This window comes from Zonotrichia leucophrys, chromosome 6 (genome assembly GCF_028769735.1).
Source record: "Zonotrichia leucophrys gambelii isolate GWCS_2022_RI chromosome 6, RI_Zleu_2.0, whole genome shotgun sequence".
NCBI classification, from domain to species: Eukaryota; Metazoa; Chordata; class Aves; order Passeriformes; family Passerellidae; genus Zonotrichia; species Zonotrichia leucophrys.
The window spans coordinates 28,011,592-28,031,033 of record NC_088176.1 but is presented as its reverse complement, the minus strand read 5'-3'; the positions used below and the strand labels follow the sequence as shown (position 1 = coordinate 28,031,033).

The following is a 19,442-nucleotide window of genomic DNA, read 5'->3' as shown; positions in this document are numbered from 1 at the left end:
CTCCTCAGGGAGCCTTGATTTCCAAACCAAGTTCAGGCAGGATGCAGAAAGGGTAATTCAGGATGGGCCAAGAAAAACAATCAAGGGAGGTTTTATTTATGCAAAAAGCAGCCTTCCCACAGATGGGCTTGAAGGAGTGAGGCTGCCCTGCCTGGCCCTTCCCCTGTGTGCAGGAGTGGAACGTGCTGGGAGAGCTTAGAAACTGGAGTTGAAAGTATCTCTGCCTTTTTTTAAAGCACTGAGCCCTACTCTGAGCTAAAGGTGAGCAGGAAGCTGCCAGGGCAGTCAGACTGTACAGCCCCATCCCCTCTCTTGGTGTCTTCTGTCTGACAGCCTTCCCTCCCCTCACTGCGCTGGCCACTTCTTTTTCTACACCCAGCCTGTTGAAAGGGCAAAGGGGATTAAAAGGAAAGCCCTGTAGTTCCTTCAGAGCCTGGCAGCAGCTGGCTCTGCACCCCTGAGAGCCATGGAATGGTGCACTGAGTCTGCCCCAAGCCTTGAGCACTAATTCCCTGCTGCCCCAAATGCACAGAAGTGAGTATGGGCAGGTCCAGCTCCACTGGAAACCTGGGTCTCACTTAACTCCAGTAGGACGTGGAGGACTGAAACATTGCAGGCACAGGCAGCAGTCACAGGAGAATTGAAATGAGATTTTTTTAGATGTTCCACTGGTATCATCCTGTTTCTCTACCAAATACAAAGCTCTCCTAAGCCCTGCTGTTCTAATTTTATTTTTGATTCACTGTATCAGCTTGGTTGCAGAAAGAGTAGAGAACAGTTTGGGGGTTTTTTTGAGTTTCTCAGATTTTCTAGTCAGAAGAAGCTCATACCTGAGCTATTGGCATTGCCTGTTACCTCCTGTATTCCACTAATTAATCTGTGTGGATGATCTGCAGCTCATCCACACAGATGAATTCTTGTGGGGCTCTCTTCCTCCCTCTTTGGGGTCACATCTGTCCCTATGTCCCTGCTGTGAGCAGGTCTCCATGGGGGTTTCAGCTCCAGCAGTATATTTATTAATAAAAAAGCCAAAGTACAAGTGAGAGATGGGGCTCATGGTCCCAAAATGCTGTAAGGAATTTGCAGAAGCTGTGTGTGTCACTGGGGCCAGGCAGGGACATGTGTCCCCAGATCCATGTGCCGATGCCATGCATGTCACCTGCCAGCCCTGTGCTCACAGGTGAGCTGCAGAGAAATGTGGTGTGTGCATGGCCAATCTGGGAGCCCCAAGGGATGTGCTGCACCTGGAGATCCCTCCTGAATCCCTTGCTGGCACTGATGGGAGCACAGCAGCCATCAATGAATAAATGTGCCCTCTCCAAGAAAAATTGGGTTCCTTAATGGAGATGCAAGTGAAGTCTTCCAAGCTTCTCAATGTTTAAAACAAAATCTGCCTGCTTGTTAGCTGTGATTTGTAGGTTTTGCTTGGGTCCTACAAATGGAATGGATCCAGCAGGTTAAGCCCAGATGAGCTGCTGCTGTTCAGCTGGATGATATTAGGAGTTAATCCCTGTGCGTGGTCCTGTGTTCTGTAATACCTCTCAAGCCTGATGATTGCATCTGCATTTTAAAAGCTTTGTTTTTTAAAGATAATCTGCTGGAAGCGTGAAACTGGTAGGAATAAATATTCTCTTCTTCCCATAGAAAAGACACACTATTTGTTTCCATATTTCAACTTTTCTTTGAACTGGCTTGCAAAACAAATGCAAGATTGACTTGAGCCTTCCAGTGATGACTTGTAAAATTCAAATCTATGACGGTGATGCAACTGGTAATGTTTCCCACAAGTGCTACAAGTAATTAGAGGTCTCCTTCACATGTCTAATGACCATTTTGTTTCGTGGCCACTCAATAACTCTTTTGTTCCCTGTGGTTTGTCTTTGTGCTGCTGGCAGTGAGCAAGGCTGGTTTCTGGGAGCCCATGAGCTGCAAGGTATTTTACATAGCTCATCAACCAGGTAATTTTGTTGCCTTCTGGCTGTGAGGTAATTAAATGTATGTATAACAAATATACCCTGTGGAGTGAAACTCCAAGCATGTGCTTGGTTGACCCAGGGGTCCCACAAGGGTTATTAATTCAATTCCCCTGATAGCAGGAGGTTTTGGGGATTTGCTGCTGATGGGAAATCCTGGTACCAGGGTTCTGAGCCATCTACCAACCAGCTGATCCACCCACCCTGGCTAACCTCCTTGTTTCCATCTGTGTCACAGGACTCAGAGGGTGGAAAGCAACAGCAAAATAACAGACTTGGCCTCTTAGAAGAGCTGTGGGAACACTGCAATGCCCTGAGTGTCTGCAACATGCCTCTGAGCTAAACATCAATTAAAGTAAGCTTCCTTTTGAAAGAAAGCCAGAGGATTTCTAACTCTGGCTTCCTTTGGAATTCTCATGATTTTTATATACAGCTTCTGTGTTTTTAAAAAAAGATAGAAGAGACAGAGAGAATTCCATGTGGTTGCGGAGAAACATGGTCTGAGCAAATCTTAATAACTGCAAAGTCAGAAAGCAGAGTAAAAGGGTTTAGTATAGGTAAGCAGGCCTGTCTTTGAAGGTCTGAGCTAAATGCAGAAGTCTCTAGAACACTGTGGCATCTGTCAGGAGCTGTGAGGGTACCAAGGAGCTCTCTCCTCCCTATCAGTATTTATCAGTAGATAAATTAGATTTAACAGTCTCAGCTGTTACTCTGAGCTCTTTGTGGGCCCATGCTGAGTGTGGAAAGTTGAACTCTGCAGGCCCAAGGCAGTGGGGCTGGTTTCCAGATCTCTGTGCTCTGTCAGTCACTCCAGCAATTCTGAGGTCCTGCCTTTCAGTTTTGGAGTCCTTAGGGCTACCAGTGCCAGGAATGAAGGAGAAAGTAACAGAAATGGTGTTTGGAAGGGAAGTGAGTGACAGAGGAGAAACAGATGGGAGGGGGAAAATCACCTTATTCCTATGTCATTCATATGTTTCAATTGGTATTTTTTTCATGTTTCCTTGATTCTTTTTCCACTCCTTCCTCCGCTCTCCTTTTCTTCTTCTCCTCACCTGCTTAGGTTCAAATATTTGATAGAAAACATTTGTTCCTACTTTTTATCTGCAGAAATGCATAGCAGAGATTTGAGTTTAAGGCACTCCTGGTTCAGGTTGGAATTTGTGTGACTAGAATAGAATAACAGCATGGAAATTTGGCCAAGAATATATTGGCTCCTCTGCTGCTAGGGAATAGTTGGTCTTAGAGTTCATGAATTTGACTTGACTGGGCCAAATGGGAGGAAATTGGTGCTAAACATGAGACTTTGGGGTTGATTTTTTTAAATTGGAATAGCTGTAACCAGAATCCAGTCCCCAGCACCTCCCTGGGTGGCTGTGGAAGAGCCTTTAGGGAGTGAATGAGTTGCTGAAAGGTCCCTGCTGCTGAGCTTCGCCAAACTTGGAGCTCCAGGAGGTGCTGCTGCCTGCTGAGCACTCAGCACAGCAGCTCTTGGTGTCACACTTGAGCTCCTCTGGGAGAGCCATGGGGGGACATCTCCAGAGATTTCACCTGCAGGAGGTGACCTCCCATCCCTGGGCCTCAGGTAACACACCTGGGAATGAAAGGCATTGCACTGAGCAGGAGAGAAGCACATCTGGTAAAGGAAGTAGAACGTTCTGCCAGCCCAATTTATCCAAATGATGTGTTTGTTATTTAAAACAGGAGGGGATCTTCACTGGAAGATTTAGTGAAAAATTATTTCAGCATGCTGTGCCAGGGGAAGGTGTCAATAATGAAGCTTTTGAGCTCTTGTTGGCCACATGTGTGGTTTCTCTTGTGCTGTGAGGTATGGACTCTCCACTGCAATATTTCCACAAGGGAGGAAAAGAATAAACTTAGGCAATCAAAGCAGTAACAGTGGCAGTTCAGGTATACTCTGTGTATTTTTAATAATGTGACAAAGCAAGAATGATGTAAAGGTTCAGAGCTGTAAGTCTGACTTCAACCACCTTTTGTTTTGCCTGAAGGAGTGGTTGAATATTTTTTTTAACCATATCCTGGGGTCCATCAGGAGGTCAAAGGAGGGATTGTCCTGCTCTGCTCTGGGATGGTCTCGCCTCAAGAGCTGGGCACAGTTTTGGGCACAACAACATAAGAAGGGCATAAAGCTGTTAGAGAGTGTCCAAGGGAGGCCATGAGGATGAGGAAGGGCCTTGAGAGGAAGAAAGCCTGTGTGTGAGGAGAGGCTGAGGCTCCTTGGTCAGTTCAGCCTGGAGAGGAGGAGGCTGAGGGGAGACCTCAGTGCAGTCACAGCTTCCTCCTGAGGGGCAGAGGAGGGGCAGGCACTGATCTCTGCTCTGTGTGACACTGACAGGAGCCAAGGGAGGGGCCTGGAGATGTGCCAGGGCAGGTTTGGGCTGGATATCAAGAAAAGGTTCTTTACCCAAAGGGTGGTTGGGCACTGAACAGGCTCCCCAGGGCAGGGGTCACAGCTCCAAGGCTGACAGCTCAAGAAGTGTTTGGACAACACTCAGACACCTGGTGTGACCCTTGGCATTGTCCTGTGCAGGGCCAGGAGCTGGACTTGGTGATCCTTGAAGGTCCTTTCCAGCTCAGCTTATTCAGTGATTCTACAACCTTGGCTGAATAATGGCTACTTCAAAGGAAATTATGACCCTCTAATTTGCTGAACTGCAAGTACACCATTGAAGCAGTGGACAAAGGCATATTTTGCTTGTGATCTCAAAAAAAAAACTCTGTTGCCAAAACCACTTCTAAGAGCTTATCAAAGTACTGAGCTATTATGAATTAAAGCAGTGTCCTGGTTTACCTACAGGTTAAAAGATAAATGATGAAAAGCTTTTTAGTTAAATTTCATCACAAAGCTGAATTAACTATGACATAGCTCAAGATCTTAAGACCCCTGTTGAATTGCACAGTATGCAAGGAACTGAGTTTTTTTTGAGGTTAAGGGAGATGGACATGAAAGGAACTCCAAGGAGATTTCAGATCTCTGTGCTTTCCAATGGCAAATTAAACACAGAATCAATAAATGCTGTTAATGCCAGAGGAAAGAATTCATTAATTTAAAACATGAGCACTGAGGAGTTGTTAACTGATTAATGAAAGGCTTAGGAAAAGGCTTGGATGATGCTATGCTCAAAAGACAGGTCACTAACACAGGCAGGACAGAAAAGGGGGCTGGATGTGTGCCATAGCACAGGAGAGCTCTGGTGCCACATTTGGTCCTCAGTAACCTGGCAGGTGCATTAGAAAATGAAAATAACTTATATATCATATCATAGAGCAGACAGAGCTTTTTGAGGTCATTGCACAGTGTCTCCAGAGTGTTTGGGTTGTGTGTCACACCCTGGCCTGGGGCAAGATTGGGAATGCACACATGCACTTTAGACTTGTGCTTGTCCGTATTTGACATGACTGTCCAACAGCTTGGCTGCTTTCTGTGAGCCTGCAGAGCTTCTCCTGAGATGGGAGAGGGCATGCAAGGGGAGGGGTCCTGCTGTTACCTTCTCCCACCCGTGCCAGGGATGGATATTCCAAGGGCCAGCAGACGCTTGTGCATCTTTCCCTGCCAGGGCCAGCAGGGAGGCTGCCCTGGAGCCCTGGGTCAGGGGCTGAGCCTGGTCAATGTTTTGCTCTGCTTGCCTGTGACTCTCTCATGAGCCAAGCCAGCTGTCCTGGCTGTTCGAAGGGTCTAGGACAGAGGGCAACAGCTTGGACTTCACCTGGATCATATGTTTGTGGTACACTGAATGATGGCCAGCCCTTGGGTCGGCCTGTCCCTGTCACCCCATCCAAACCCTGCAGGGTGGGAGCTGCTTCCTGCCTGCTCATCATCTTCTGCCCTAGGAGTGCAGCTCATGGCAAGAAACCTTCATATGCCAAAGCTACTGAGCATTTTCTCACTTTAAAAGTTTTGCTGTGGAGAGGGGGAAGAAGGGAAGATGAGGTTATGCTGTGATTCACAGAGGTTTCTCCTTGGGAAGGAGGAGGAAGGAGCAAACGCCTCAGGCTTTCACCATTCTTTCCAGGTGACTAAGCAGCAATTTTATTTTTAACAAAAGCTAATGCTGGGCAAGCGAACAGAGCTGATGGTACATCTGAGAGCTCCTGTGTCACGTCCTGCATGGTGAGGATCTGCTCAGGCTGTGGGAGATGCATTGCACTGCCTTGTATCGATTTTTCTCCTTCGGGATCAGAGTGCTGTGAGCTTTCTCCCCTGTGACAGATGAGGTCATCCCTGCTCAAGGTCACCGATGGCTTTCCAGCATCTTTTTCCTGGCTGGGGTTGGGGTTTTGGCTTCCCTGTCTGTGCTTGCTTTGGCCAGCAGAGGGTACCAAATGAAAGGTTAATAAAGGAAAAAGTTTCCCCGTGCTGACAGGCTGGGCTCACAGTTTAGAATAAAAGTTGAGCTTCTGATAATGGAGAGGCTTCTAACAGACAAAACCCAATTAGAAATGCTGATATCCTCAAATTGTCTTTCTATGCAAATTTGCTTTGGTTTATGATTAAAACATTTGAATTTAAAAATTTCTAGTCATGTAGATGCTGGCTTTATTCAGCATTCCATTACCAGTGCATGTTGTTTCATATCCTTGATGACATCTTTTGTAGAAATTAATAAGTGATAATAAGAAATCTTTTTGTAAAAATGAAGCCTTAAAAGCAGTCAGGAAGTGATTTCATTAGGAGGAAAGAAAAAACTAATTGACTTTAAAGAATGCATATTTCAAGCTAGTGCTTGAAAGCCTCAATCTGAAGTGTTTATCCTGTAAGATTACCATGGAATTTTCACTTGCTATTTTTATCCTCTTGCCCCTTCACTCCCTCATAGGTCAGAGCTGGTGTAATCCATCTCTCATTGCCAGATGTTGCCTGTCCTGCCCTGGGAGGGGCGTTGGACCCCCCTACTCTGCCTCTTTCCAGGCAGGCTTTGTGCACAAGCTTGGAGCAGGATCAGGCTCTGCCTTTCCCTGCCCATGGGGACACAGGGATGCAGACAATTCTCCCTGCTTTACCTCATTCTGTGGCATCTCCATGATGCTTTCTGAAAAATCCCTTTGCCAGAATTTCTTCTCCTGGGAAGCTTCAGCTTCTCCATGTTTTGCTGCTCTGTAATGTGGTCTGGAGATTGGTCATTAATTAAAAGCAATTCACATGTTTGGATAAACAATCACCATCAGCTGTGTCAGACTCTGAGGAGTCAGTCATGAGCTTTCATTCTCATTCTTGTTAAGCTTTCTGATGTATCCTCTCTCTTTAGTGTAGTTTTAGTATAGCATTCTTTAATGTAATATCTATTAAGTTCTTTAATATAATATCATAAAATAATAAATCAGCCTTCTGAGAACTTGGAGTCAGATTCTCATCTCTCCCCTCGTCCTGAGGACCTCACAAACACCACATCCATGGGTATGAGTTCCCCCTGCCACCTCTGCCAAACAAAGGTTAATGCTGTATTATTTCACTGCAAAGTTGTGACATGCATTAATTTTTTTTAATGTGTTATTGCCATTTTGTTAACTTCTCCAGTCTAAAACTTGTATTCCTATCTGGGGGTAACTACGTGTGGAAGAGTGAAATATAACATTTGCCAGGAAAAGATAGGGCTTTCAGGATACATTGTTAGAAAAACAGGCCGGAAAGAAATAATGGTGGCATTTTTCTGCTTGAATTCTAATACAAGTTTATAGTGCATCTGGGAAATTTTCATCTAGCATTAGAATGGTATTTTTTAGGTATATTTCATATATAAATGGGCTTATCCTTTTGTCTTCCTGTTTTGTACGTATAATAATATGAATAGTAAATGTGATAACCAAGTGTTTATCAGGAAATGCAGTTTAAGGTTGAAATCAAATGGGAGTGAAATGGAGAACTGAGGTTTAAAAAAAATCCCAGGTGAGGTTCAAATCCCACTTTTCCCCTGACTTGTGACACTACCTGTTGGAATTGGATGTTAATTGTCTAATTATGCCAGCAGCACAGGGAGCATGGTAAGCCATGGCTGTGTGGTGGCACCCTCAGAAATGCATCACAGGGGTGGAACAGCCACAGTCCTTTGCTGAGCCTCAGCACTCTGCACCTTTTACCCCCTAAGTTGCAAAAAAACCCCATGGAAAGCCACAACCTTTAAGGATTTTGTGTCAGAAAGTGAGAGGGTGTGAAAGAGGTGTTAGGATGGGAGCTGGATGATGGGAAGCATGTGTCTGCTGGCTGGCAACATAAAATGGGAAAGAATGTTCAGAGACCTTCCCATGATCTCTTTCTGCTTCTCCAATTTCTGCCTGCTCTCCTGCTCAGTGCTGTGATGTGGCTGCTGTCTGTCTGTCCCTGCTGTCTGGAGTCCCTCTCCTCCCAGCCTGCTCCTGGGGCTTTTTCTGGTGATTGTCCCCTTGCCACCAAAGCCTCTTGAACACCACAGAGCTCATATCAAGCACAGCCTCTTCATCCTTCTGGGCAGTCAGCTGCCCTCAACATCCCTCCCTGTGCTCTTCCTCCCCCAGTCTGTCCTTTGCCCTCTGTGACCCTGTCACTGTCCAGCCCTTTGTCAGCCCTTCAGCAAAGTCTGCTGGAAGGCTTCTGGAATGGTCTGAGAGGCTGCTGGCAGGATTACAGGAGTTTTGATCCCATTTTCTTCCTCCTCTGCAACTTGGCTGCTGGAAATCTTGCCTGAAAAACCCCAAAACCACTGCCTGATGTGGTAGATGCAGACTTCAGTTCTCTTCTGAGATCCCTTCCCTTGGCCAGTCCTGCTGGCTCCATCTCAGTGTCCACCTTAGAACAGCTTTGAGTTTTCCTTTCTGATTTCTGTGGGCAACACCCCATCCTGGTGTGACTCAGGGTGCTGTCTGCTGTGTGTAGATGCCCTTATGTACAAGAAGGGCCTTTATTTCACAAGCTGCCCTGGAGGGAAAGCTGTGAAGGATCCAGTCCTTGCTTTCCCCATCTCTGTGAGTGCACCATGCTCCTCTCCATCTTTTGCAAACCTTCCTGCACACACATGGCAGGCTGAGGAAAGGACTTGGTCTTGATTTCAGTCTGGTTTGAGTTTCTGCCTTTCCCCCTGCTCTGTTCTAGCATATGGGATGGTATTGATCTCTCCTTTGGCTGTTTTTACAGTCTAGTGCCCCTGTGCAGTGAGATGCCAAACCTTGCTTCTGACTGGCTTTCACCAGCCCTTTGGCTATGGCAAAGTTCTTGTTATGTTTGATTTCAGTGCAACAAATTGGTTTAATTCCCCTGGGCTTTCCATAACTAATATTAGAAAAAAATTCTACTGAAAAAAATCGATGTGAATTTCCATCTGAGTATTTTCCCAGCTGTCCTGTGTCTCAGCTACAAACTGAGAGGTTTAAGAATCAGACAGTGCTGGGATTGCTGCCTGTCACAATGACCAGTGCTGTTTTATTGAGTTTGCACTCCTGTGCTTGCCCCTGCCACTCCTGTCCTGTTCTGTACTAGATGTGAGCCTCTGGCAAACAGGCTTCAGGTTTTCTCTCTGTGTGTTTTATTTCCTTCTAGCTGATAGAAAACCCAAGATTAGTGCACAGAATGAGCCCCACTACTATTCCTAAAATGAGCACCTAAACAAAAACTAGAGGAGTTTAATGTATAAGCCTAGATTGCCATAAGTGCCTTGGTTTGTTTGCAGCATAATCTCCCTGGAGAGACTCCATTGAGGTGTGAGCTGGGCAGATTATCTCCACTGCAGGGAAAGAACAGCCCTGCTGTGTTGGAAAGGTGATTGGCAACGGGAAAAGTAAAAGTGGGGTGCTTGATTTAGAAAACAAGCATCTGGTAATACTTCTAACCTCTATTTTTGCCATGATTTTCCAGTTTGAGAAACACGATCAGATTTTAAAGCTGTAGATTGCACCACAATGCCACATTGTGACTGAGATCAGATGCTCAGCTGGTGCACAAACCTGCTTCCAGAGGGGGATTTGAGTCATTCAGTGGGTTTAGGTATCACCTAATAGTGCTGCTGTATTATATATTAAGCTGTGACATAATCCTTACTGCTATTACCTCCTTGTATTGCTAGATTAATTGTTCAATTTCCTAGTTTTATTTGCCTCTCTCAGAGGTTTGTAGATCTCTATACAACTCAAAACTTTAACTTAAATTTAGGAATTTCAACAATTTTCAATCCTGTTTTCCCTCAGTTATTTGCACTAAGTGTTCACTTCTGCTCTTGGATGCTCAGCGTGCTGAGCAAGTCAGATGGATTTTTCTAATTCCTAGATTTTTTTCAAAGCCTTATAGCATTTAAGCCACACAATTCTCTCTAAAATCAGTAAAAGCTCTGTGTGTTCAGTTCTGTGTAGCTGCCCTGAAAAAGGAACTTTAGCTGTCATTTAACTGCAGCTATCATTCAATACTTCAACAGTATTTTTATTTTTCTACCTTTGATTCTTGGGAACAGCTGTAGGTGAATTGAACTATAAACTAAGCTTTCAGTGAGTGATTATCATCATTATTTATTCAGGATTAATAAGGCTGGTGACCACAGCTCCTTGTGCTGTGACAGAAATTGCTTGTGTGTGTGTGCACTCAGGACGTGTGTGCATAAATCCTGCCAGCTGCACCCTTCCTTCATGTTTTGTGTGGAACACAGCCACACACAAAATAAAGGTTCATTGTAAACCCCTCCCAGGGCCCTGCTGTGGGCCTGGTGGGTCAGCAAAGTTCAACTCCCAACACTGGGAGCTTTCATGTGCCAGGAGCTCAGGAGGAGAAGGAATCGTGTTGTACAGCGCCACATAATCACACAGAGCCCTGTAACTGATCCGGCTGCCCCAGGCTTGTTTTTTCACTTTGGGCTAGGCTTTACAGCTAGTCTGCTGGCTGAGGAGGAGCTGAAACATGAGGCAGCCTTGTCCTGCTCCCATCAGAATCAGAGTGCTGGCCCAGACAGCAATTGGAGAGTTTGCCTCAGCTGTGATTTCACATTCTGAGCTCGTGTGAGGAGAAGCACAAGGAGCTGCTCACTGTGCTGAGGTTTACAGAGCATCTATGCCAGGCTCTGCAAAACATTTTTCAGTCTCTCCAAGGGCTTTGCCCTGGTAATTAGAGTAACTAACGCCTCCCAACTGCAGTGCACCCAGGAGGAACTCCTGCTCTGAGCAGGTGCCTGTGCCTGCAGTGGTGCCTGGAGGAGAGGCTTCATCCATTAACACTGGTCTGAGAACACAAACCCATTTAGCCAGCTAGCAGGGCCTCTGGTTACTCTCAATTCCCATCTGGACAGATTTGAACCAGTGGCATCAAGGTAAAAAGCTTGCTCTTCTGTTAAAAATCCCCTGAAGCTCCTGTTTCACCAGCTCTCTGTACTGGGAGAGCTTTTTCTGTAATGGCTGCTTTCACATCCTGGCTTGATGGGGACTCCTCCCCATCCCTGGCCTGAAAATCCAGGCAGCCTCACAAGTAAATTACAGTTCCAGACCATCAGTAATGTTTCTAAAAATGCCTGGCTGTCTTGAGCATCCAAGAAGGGATTAGCCCAGAGGCATCTCTTAGTCTAATTGGATAATCACCCTGTGCTGTAAAGGCAACTAAGCATGTGTCCCCCCCACCATTTTTCATATTATTTGCATGCATTTGGGTGACATAATTACCAAAATGCTCTGAGTAGCTGTTGATGCTAATTACAAGGCTGCATCTGGAAATACTTCTAACCTCTATTTTTGCCATGATTTTCCAGTTTGAAAAACACTGTCAGATTTTAAAGCTATAGATTGCAGCACAGAGGAGAGAATGTATGAACACTCCCTTGGGATTTTGCTCTTAAAAGAAGCTTTCACAGTTTATGCATCACCTTTTGATTGTAAGGCATTGTTCAATATTCTGAAATGTCATTAATTCAGCAGGTAGGAGAAAGAAAGCTCCTCCAACCAACTGTATTTTCATTTTTCTCATGTAAAATTCCACATCTTACATTTTTTGTATTATTAGAGTAAGCTTATTCCTGTGTTGAGGATGTAGTATCAGGTGCACTGCAGGTTCTGTCCCCTTAAAGTGGAACTTCACACCCTGTTCATCCAGGCCATAAAGCCCCATCCCTGTGCATGCTGGTAAACAGCTCCCTTCATTAGGCAGAAATTGCAATGACTCCACAACAGCCACTTCCACATTTGATTTCTTTTCTGTACACCTCCCTAGGAAAATCTCAGAAACCATTGAGGATTTGGCTATCCAGTAAAGTATCTCATTTAACGAAAACTGGAAAGCAATTTATGTGAGACATGGGAGATGACTGTGTAAATTATATTTAGAAAACGTTTTTCTTATGTCTAAAAAGATTTTATTTAGCATAAAGGAATGCAAACTGTTCTGGACACTTTTTGTTTTGCAGCTGGAATATTTTACTTATTTCTTTTAATAGGTGAGTGTTAGAAGTAACATTCTGCATTTTATTTTGTTGGTGTAATGCTTAAGAGTCTAAAATAACTTATGCTGGAGTTTTAGTCGCTTCTGCAGTATCAAGCCATGGTTTTTTCCATCAGACTCTGAGTCTGGCTCTGTTGATGTGAGGCTTCTGTGGGGACAGCCCCTCTCTGTCTGGCAGCCATCCTTTGGTTCCTCATTGTCCTGTGCTCCAGAGCTGAGGGATCCCACTCTGGGATAAGCTGGCATGTGCAGAAGAGGAAGCTATGCAAGTTCTGGTGATTTAGGATCTTGTTTATGTGGCTAGAGGCATTTGATGGAGGAAACAATCCTCTCCCCTGAAGGGGCAGCACAGCATTTTTACAGGGTTAAGCCCATAGCTGGTCTGGATTTAGGTGGGGGAGAAGAGGGAGCAGCTCCTGTTTATGCCATGCAGCTGCTGGAATGAGCACATTGCTGGCTTCAGACAGCAGCACAGCTGCTTGAAGTAGCTTATTCAATTTGAAGCTCTGCTGTTTACTGCTGCCCTTTTATTTCTTCTCAAAACACAAAAAAAATTTATGTTTTGTTCTTACAGAATAAATACCTGTTCCACTCTTTCTCTAGGAAAAAAAATAATTGCTTCTGAAAAACAACACAGGAAGTTAAATAGTAAGCACTAAGGTTTATCCCAGTTTCCCATGGTCCTTAGGAATGGGCCCCTTTTCTTCTGCTCCATACCTTAGGGGGTAGAGTTTTCTCTCTTCTTTTCTCTCTCTTTTTCCTCTCTTTCTCTTTTTCCTCTCTTTCTCTTTTTCCTCTCTTTCTCTTTTTCCTCTCTTTCTCTTTTTCCTCTCTTTCTCTTTTTCCTCTCTTTCTCTTTTTCCTCTCTTTCTCTTTTTCCTCTCTTTCTCTTTTTCCTCTCTTTTCTTTTTCCTCTCTTTCTCTTTTTCCTCTCTTTCTCTTTTTCCTCTCTTTCTCTTTTTCCTCTCTTTCTCTTTTTCCTCTCTTTCTCTTTTTCCTCTCTTTCTCTTTTTCCTCTCTTTCTCTTTTTCCTCTCTTTCTCTTTTCCCTCTCTTTCTCTCTCTCCCTCTCCCTTCCTTTCCGTGATGGCTCCCTCTCATTGATCTCACGGGAGGTAGCAGAGGATTTGGGGAGAACAGAGAGAGCCTGGAGCGGCAATTAAGGCGCTGAGTGAGGCTCCCTGAGCCTGGCCCTGGGCAGGCAGGGTGGAAATCAGCACATTGAGCTGCTGCTGCTCTTCACCCCCTCAGAGCACATCAGGGCAGAGGATGCTGAGAGGCCCCAAGCTTGTTCCAGTTTGTAGTGGCTGTGCAGAGTCTGGATTAGGACCAGGTTTGTTAAAACAACTTCAAAGCACAAAGGTTTTACAGGGCAGCTTCTTTTCCCTGCTCCTTTCCCTGTGTGGAGCCTGGAGAATTGGGATCTCACATGCTGGCTTTTCACAGCCTTTGATACATGGGCATAAAATGCTGTAGTGCTGGTCAGTGCCTCACAGGCACATAAAAAGGGGAAAAAGATTTCAATTATCTATAAAACTCAACAGGATAATTAAATCCCATGCTGCTGAGGCAATATAAAAAAAATGTTGGCACTCATTCTTACTTTATTTATTCTAAAATGTGAAATTATTAGGTAGAGCATACCAGTTTGTTAAATTATTTTGTTATAGATGTCTCCAATATAGTGTGCAATGTGTATTCAAATCAAAACAACTGGCTACTAAGGAGCCAGCAACAAAACAGTTCTTGTATGAACTTGTGAAAGGAGTCTGTCTTCATTTTATTTTTAGATATGGGCCTGGAAACATCATAAAACTTCAATTGAATAGTATAGAGTGAGTAATTGCAATCACACTGTAACTTTATCTAAAATTGAGGAACCATTTAAATATCTTTCCAGAGAACCCCCCATTCTTTTGTAGAAATAAGGTTTCAACAATAGAAATACTTTAATGAAAGCCCTTACTGAGAACTGAAGTTAATTACTGAACTTTGTAAAAGGACTTAAATGATTAAATTAATGCAGTAGAAAATTCATAACATTAATTAAAATATAAATGGACTAGGAGGAGAAAACCCTTCAAAGTTACTGCTTCAATGGGAGTTTTCCATTGACTGCAGGAGGGCTGGGTAGGGCTTTGATTGCAGCAGGGCTGGAAGGAAGGGCTCAAAGAAGGCAAGCAGGGAGGAAGTAGAGCAGTGAGCAGGTCTCATTTTCCTGGAGGTGCTGTGGGAATGGGCCCCAGCTGTTGTTCTCCCTGTGCAAAAGCACCCTCATGGCTGTGAAGTGTCCAGCAGGTGTAGCCCAGGTTGTGTCCCCTCACTGATATGTCCAGCAAGCGCAGCCCAGGTTGTGTCCCCACTGCTGCAGGTGCAGTCTCTGTCTCAGATATGCAGATTATAAGAGCTCTTTTTAGTGCTCTAATGTCTCTGAGTGCCAAGGATTGATATTTATGTCCATCCATCCATCATATGCTAGGATGCTGTAGATCCTAGCATCCCTCTGTACATAAACTCCATCACAGCATCAGGTATTGATGCAGCTTATCTGTCAGCTGAGGAAAACATCTCTGTCCTTGAGGTGCTTGTGACTGGAATAGAAAGAAGTGACTCACCCAGAAATCTCCAAAACCTGCACATTGCACCAGTTCCCCATGTTGGTGGGGCAGTCCGTAAAAATGTCCTGCACTGATTGCTGCTGTTTGTGATCAGCATGGTCAATAAAGACTGCCTGTGTACAGCAGAAAAGGGCTTGGGTGCAGTGGGGAGCATTAATGTCCATGCCCAGGTACTGCCATCAGCAGGCCTCTGAGCTGGGTTGGGTGGATAGACATACCAACAGGAGCATGTGGCAAGGATACTTCAAAATTAAACTTTTTTTACTCACCTAATTAAAAATGGCTGTGCTGTTCATTTAGCATTTCTGGGCTAGAACTTACATGATCTACTTCAGGCTATTGTACAGCTCGAGACAGTTATAAAAGGAAGAAAATGGCTATTCTGAATGGAAAAACTCCTAAACTATAATTACTGCATCACCATTTAGATCTGGCAATTTAGCTACAAATGTCATTGCAGATGGACAGCATGGTCTGTTCATGTGCTAACTGCTGAAACTTTTTTCCTTTTCTCTTTGAATTTTCTTTCCCCTTTTGCTGAGGCTGGATTTGGTGTTTGGGTATTTTCAAGCAGCTCCCATGAGCTGTCATACACTTGGAAGAGTTAACCTGCAATGTGTTCCTCATATTGCATGTAGGCTTAACCTAATAAAGGGTGCTTTGGAGAAAGAGAGGGAGCTTTAATCTGCTTTGTAGCCTGGGGTGAGCAGCACTAATGCTCTGCTCTCCTCCAGAGCTGCACTGTGCCCTTGGGAAGGGACCTTTGGGAGGCTGAGTGCCTTCACAGGGTAACAAAATACTCACTGTACACACAGCTCCCAGGGCTGCTGGGCACAAACTGCCCTCCTGGCTCTTTCTTTGGGTGGGCAGGAGGGAACTTCAGCATCCGCTGTGCTCCTGCTGGACATGGTGTCTCAGAAAGGACAGCCCCCATGGCCAGATGAACACGTGTAATATTCTGGAGTGGCTGGGATCAGGCTTCTAGCACAAGCAGCCTGTTTCTCTGCTGGCTCAGGAGCTCCCAGACTGATGACAAATGACTAAGACAAAAAAACAAATGACCCTCATGCAGCTGGCCAGGTCCCTGGAAGATGGCTGTGTCCTTGCCTTTCTGCAGCCAGCCTTGAGAGCGCTCCCATTTGAGACCGCAGAGATTTTAGGATGCCACAGGGTAAATGCTTTGCAGAAATGACTGTTATTACTGTTCTGATTGTTGTTATTACTGCCATAATTATGGTGATGGTAAGAGCCAAAAACCCAAGAGATTAGCCCATTGATCCAATTTCAGATGGCTTCTCGAATTTTCAAGCTATCTACATACAATGGACAAAAGAGAAAAAAAGAGAAGCTGGTTTATGAAATTGGATCAGGCAATGTTTGAGCTGAATGCCTTCCAGCCTGCAGCCAGCAGAGCTGTTACAGACTGGGGTGGGGGGGATGTTTAATTAATTTTCTATCAATGTCCTGTAGCTGTTGTCCCTTGTTATAACTGTAAGGAAAATTCTGTAGCATTTGCAAGTTAAACTTCTGTGTGGCAAACGTTTTATTGATGCAGAATTTGCTGGATGCCCTTATATAGGTCCATTTCAGTCTCATAAGCACATTAAAATCTATTTTAGATACTTATATAGAGCGCTCAGGTACCAGAAAATTTCCTCTTGGATCCCTTGGGGTGCAGCTCCCTCATTCTGCAGTGTCATCCTGTGGTGCATCATTCTGCTGTATCACTGCAGACAAATCAATTCCCTGGCCCATTCCATTAACCCACAGGGCTCTGGTGCCTCCTGAGCACATGGAGAAGCTTCTCCTGTCCTTGTGATGGTGCAAGAGGAGCTCCCTGCTAAGGACAGGATGTACCAGTGGTGAGCAACACACAGGCTGCACTGCAGAGCTTGACTTGGTGTGCTTAAACTCTGTTTTCACATTCATAAGCAAATACTCTTGTAAATAATAGTTTAGACCTTCCACAAACATTCATTACCATGGCCTAGAAAGAAAAGTTTTTGTTCTGCACTTTAATATGCTGTTATGGTAATTGAAAAGTGTGAAAACAAAGAGTCTTACTGGAATTGGCATTGTGGGAAGCATCAGGAGTATTCCTGAAGCTGATGGGAGGTAAAAGCTTTTGCAGTCTAAGTGTGCCCTTGGGTTTGTTTGCAAAATGTTTGTCCATGATCCTACTGGAAGTAACTGCTAACACTTGCAGCTCCACAGCATTCTAATAGTGAGGTTATATATCAAACTGCCTGGAAATTAGTGGGGGAAGAGCTGGCATAGGATTTCTTGCTTTTGCAGGCGGGTTTTCCTGATCTTTAGATTTGTTATCTAAAACTTTGCTTTTGCAAGGGATTTCAGCAAGTGTCCATAGGTGTGTTCCACTATGCTTTGTTTTCATAGGCTCCTTTGAAAACTGTAGTTTAATCTAAAGCTGCTGCTTTAGATAAAACATGAGAGCAACTCCTGTTACTGCCATTCTAACACCAGGAAGACCCTGAGAGCTATTCCAGTTCTCCTTGGGCAGCTTGAGGCAGTATATTGTGCAAATCTGTACCTGCAGACCATGCTGAATTTGTCCTGTCTCATCACTGGTGCCAGAGTATTTGCCAGGAGCCACCTGAAGCTTTTTCTCCAGAGGGACTGGCTGAATTGGATTTACTCCATGCTACCTGGCTCTGCTGACAAGCACACCATTGACTGAAAAGTGTTTAGTGATTACAAGCTCCACATTAATAAGGTAACGCAAAAAATATTAAGTTAGTATCTATGTATCTGTCAAGGTGAAGCAGAAATATTATAAGCATAAATGAGTTATCATTGATAAACAAGGGAGAATAATATGTGTAACAGTAGCAATAACAGTTATGGTGAAATAACTCATTAATATTTTTCAAATAAGGGCTTTGGTGGGCGCCTCATCTCCAGCCTTGGTCAACCCATCAGAGAAACTCAAGTCTTGGTTTTTTTGGTTAGTTTTTTCTTTAGGGTTGTTTTTCTGTTTGTTTTAGAGGGTACAGTGTGGTAATATCCTGTCTGAATTTTTCCCAGTTATGGTATCAAATAGTTAATATGTAAAATAGTTCAGCCCCACATAGAATATTGATTTTATGTAGATGATTGAGAAGTATAAATACATGATGTACAAGTACCATGAGATTTCCATTATATGATTAACTAAGTATAGGTCAAGCTTTATTTTAAGTCATATGATAATTATTCTGTGACCATGAATGTATTTCCTTACAGTACAGTAAATAGAACTGGATTATATTATAAGTAATAGTTAAGCACAGCTTTTGAATTTTAAAATCTCAGAGAAGCCAAGAAATGAAAAAGTGAAACACAGTATTCAAAGCCTGCTGTTCATTTCAGAGAAGCACAGAATACCCTGAGCTGGAAGGGAACCACAGGGACCATCAAGTCCAACTCCTGGCCTGCACAGGGCAGCCCCAAGAGTCACACCCTGTCCTTAGATCTTTGTACAAACACTTCCTGAGCTCTGGCTGCTTGCTGCAGTTGTGTGAGATGCCAACAGACCTCACCAAATCCTGTCCTGAGGTTGTGTTGGAGCTGGCAGCTGCCATCCATTCCTTTGCTAACTCCAAATTAGAAAGAATAGAAATAAAAATAGTGTATCAAGCTGTTAGAAAGCAATTTGTTCTTTTCATAATTAATACTAATGGGAGATTGGTGTTCCTGCTGCCATTGGGCTTGTGGGACCCAGGAGAGACTCAGGCCAGCTGGACAGCACTTATCTAACATTCCTCCCTATAAAAATGCATTTCCTTCTGGAGAACTTGGTATGGAATCTGTCGCTACAGAATTCTAGTTGTTCATCAGTCTGATCCTGACAAAATACCTAGGGGTTGTTGCAATAAAATACAAATATATTTGTATTTTACTGGCAGATCGCTGATTGCCAGTGGAGAAATCCAGAAACAAGCCTTTTGTTCTTTTTGCTCCAGAACCAAATATCTGGACCTGGAAATTAAGTTTGAGTTTCTTGCCTAGATGTAGCAGTCCAGAGCTGGTTGGAAAAGGTCTCACCTGTCAAGCTGAATTTTCCTAAGCCTTTCCCTTGGGAAATGATAGAGGTCATTCATTTAGGGTGAATTTTGATGAGCTTAAAAAGCTAGAAGCATCTCTTTTCACTCTTGAGCTGCACATAAAGTCAGCCCAACTGTGTTTTAGCCAGAAATTGTAACAATTTAATCAATCCTCCCTCTCAGCCACTGGTGTAATTGCAGGCCAGAGCAGAGCAGCCAGTCTTGAGACTTCAAATCTTCCTGCCAGCATAACCAGGCTGTGTGTCACAGAACACCCTCATGAGGAAAGGGAATATTCCCATAAAGGTCTTGTGAGGCTGATCAAAGCAGATTTTTTCTGCCACTGCTGATATGCACAAGTAATCAACTTCTGTGCAGCTCTGCAGTGCTGCTGTAACTCATTCAGGCACCTGGGA

At 44.2% G+C, this 19,442-nt stretch overlaps 1 long non-coding RNA gene across 2 annotated transcripts in view; it reads left to right on the top strand.

Annotated features, from left to right (window-relative positions):
* Positions 1-18,630, top strand: part of LOC135449614 (uncharacterized) — a 55,973-nt gene extending 37,343 nt beyond the window's left edge. The window contains exons 1-4 of one of the 2 annotated variants that reach the window (XR_010440784.1): positions 1,905-1,958; positions 2,212-2,328; positions 17,579-17,717; positions 18,353-18,630. This is a non-coding gene — a long non-coding RNA (uncharacterized LOC135449614). Of the gene's footprint in view, positions 1-1,904; positions 1,959-2,211; positions 2,329-17,578; positions 17,718-18,352 lie in introns of those variants that run through there. The other variant, XR_010440783.1, reaches the window with a different exon arrangement.
* The last annotated feature ends 812 nt before the right edge of the window (positions 18,631-19,442 follow it).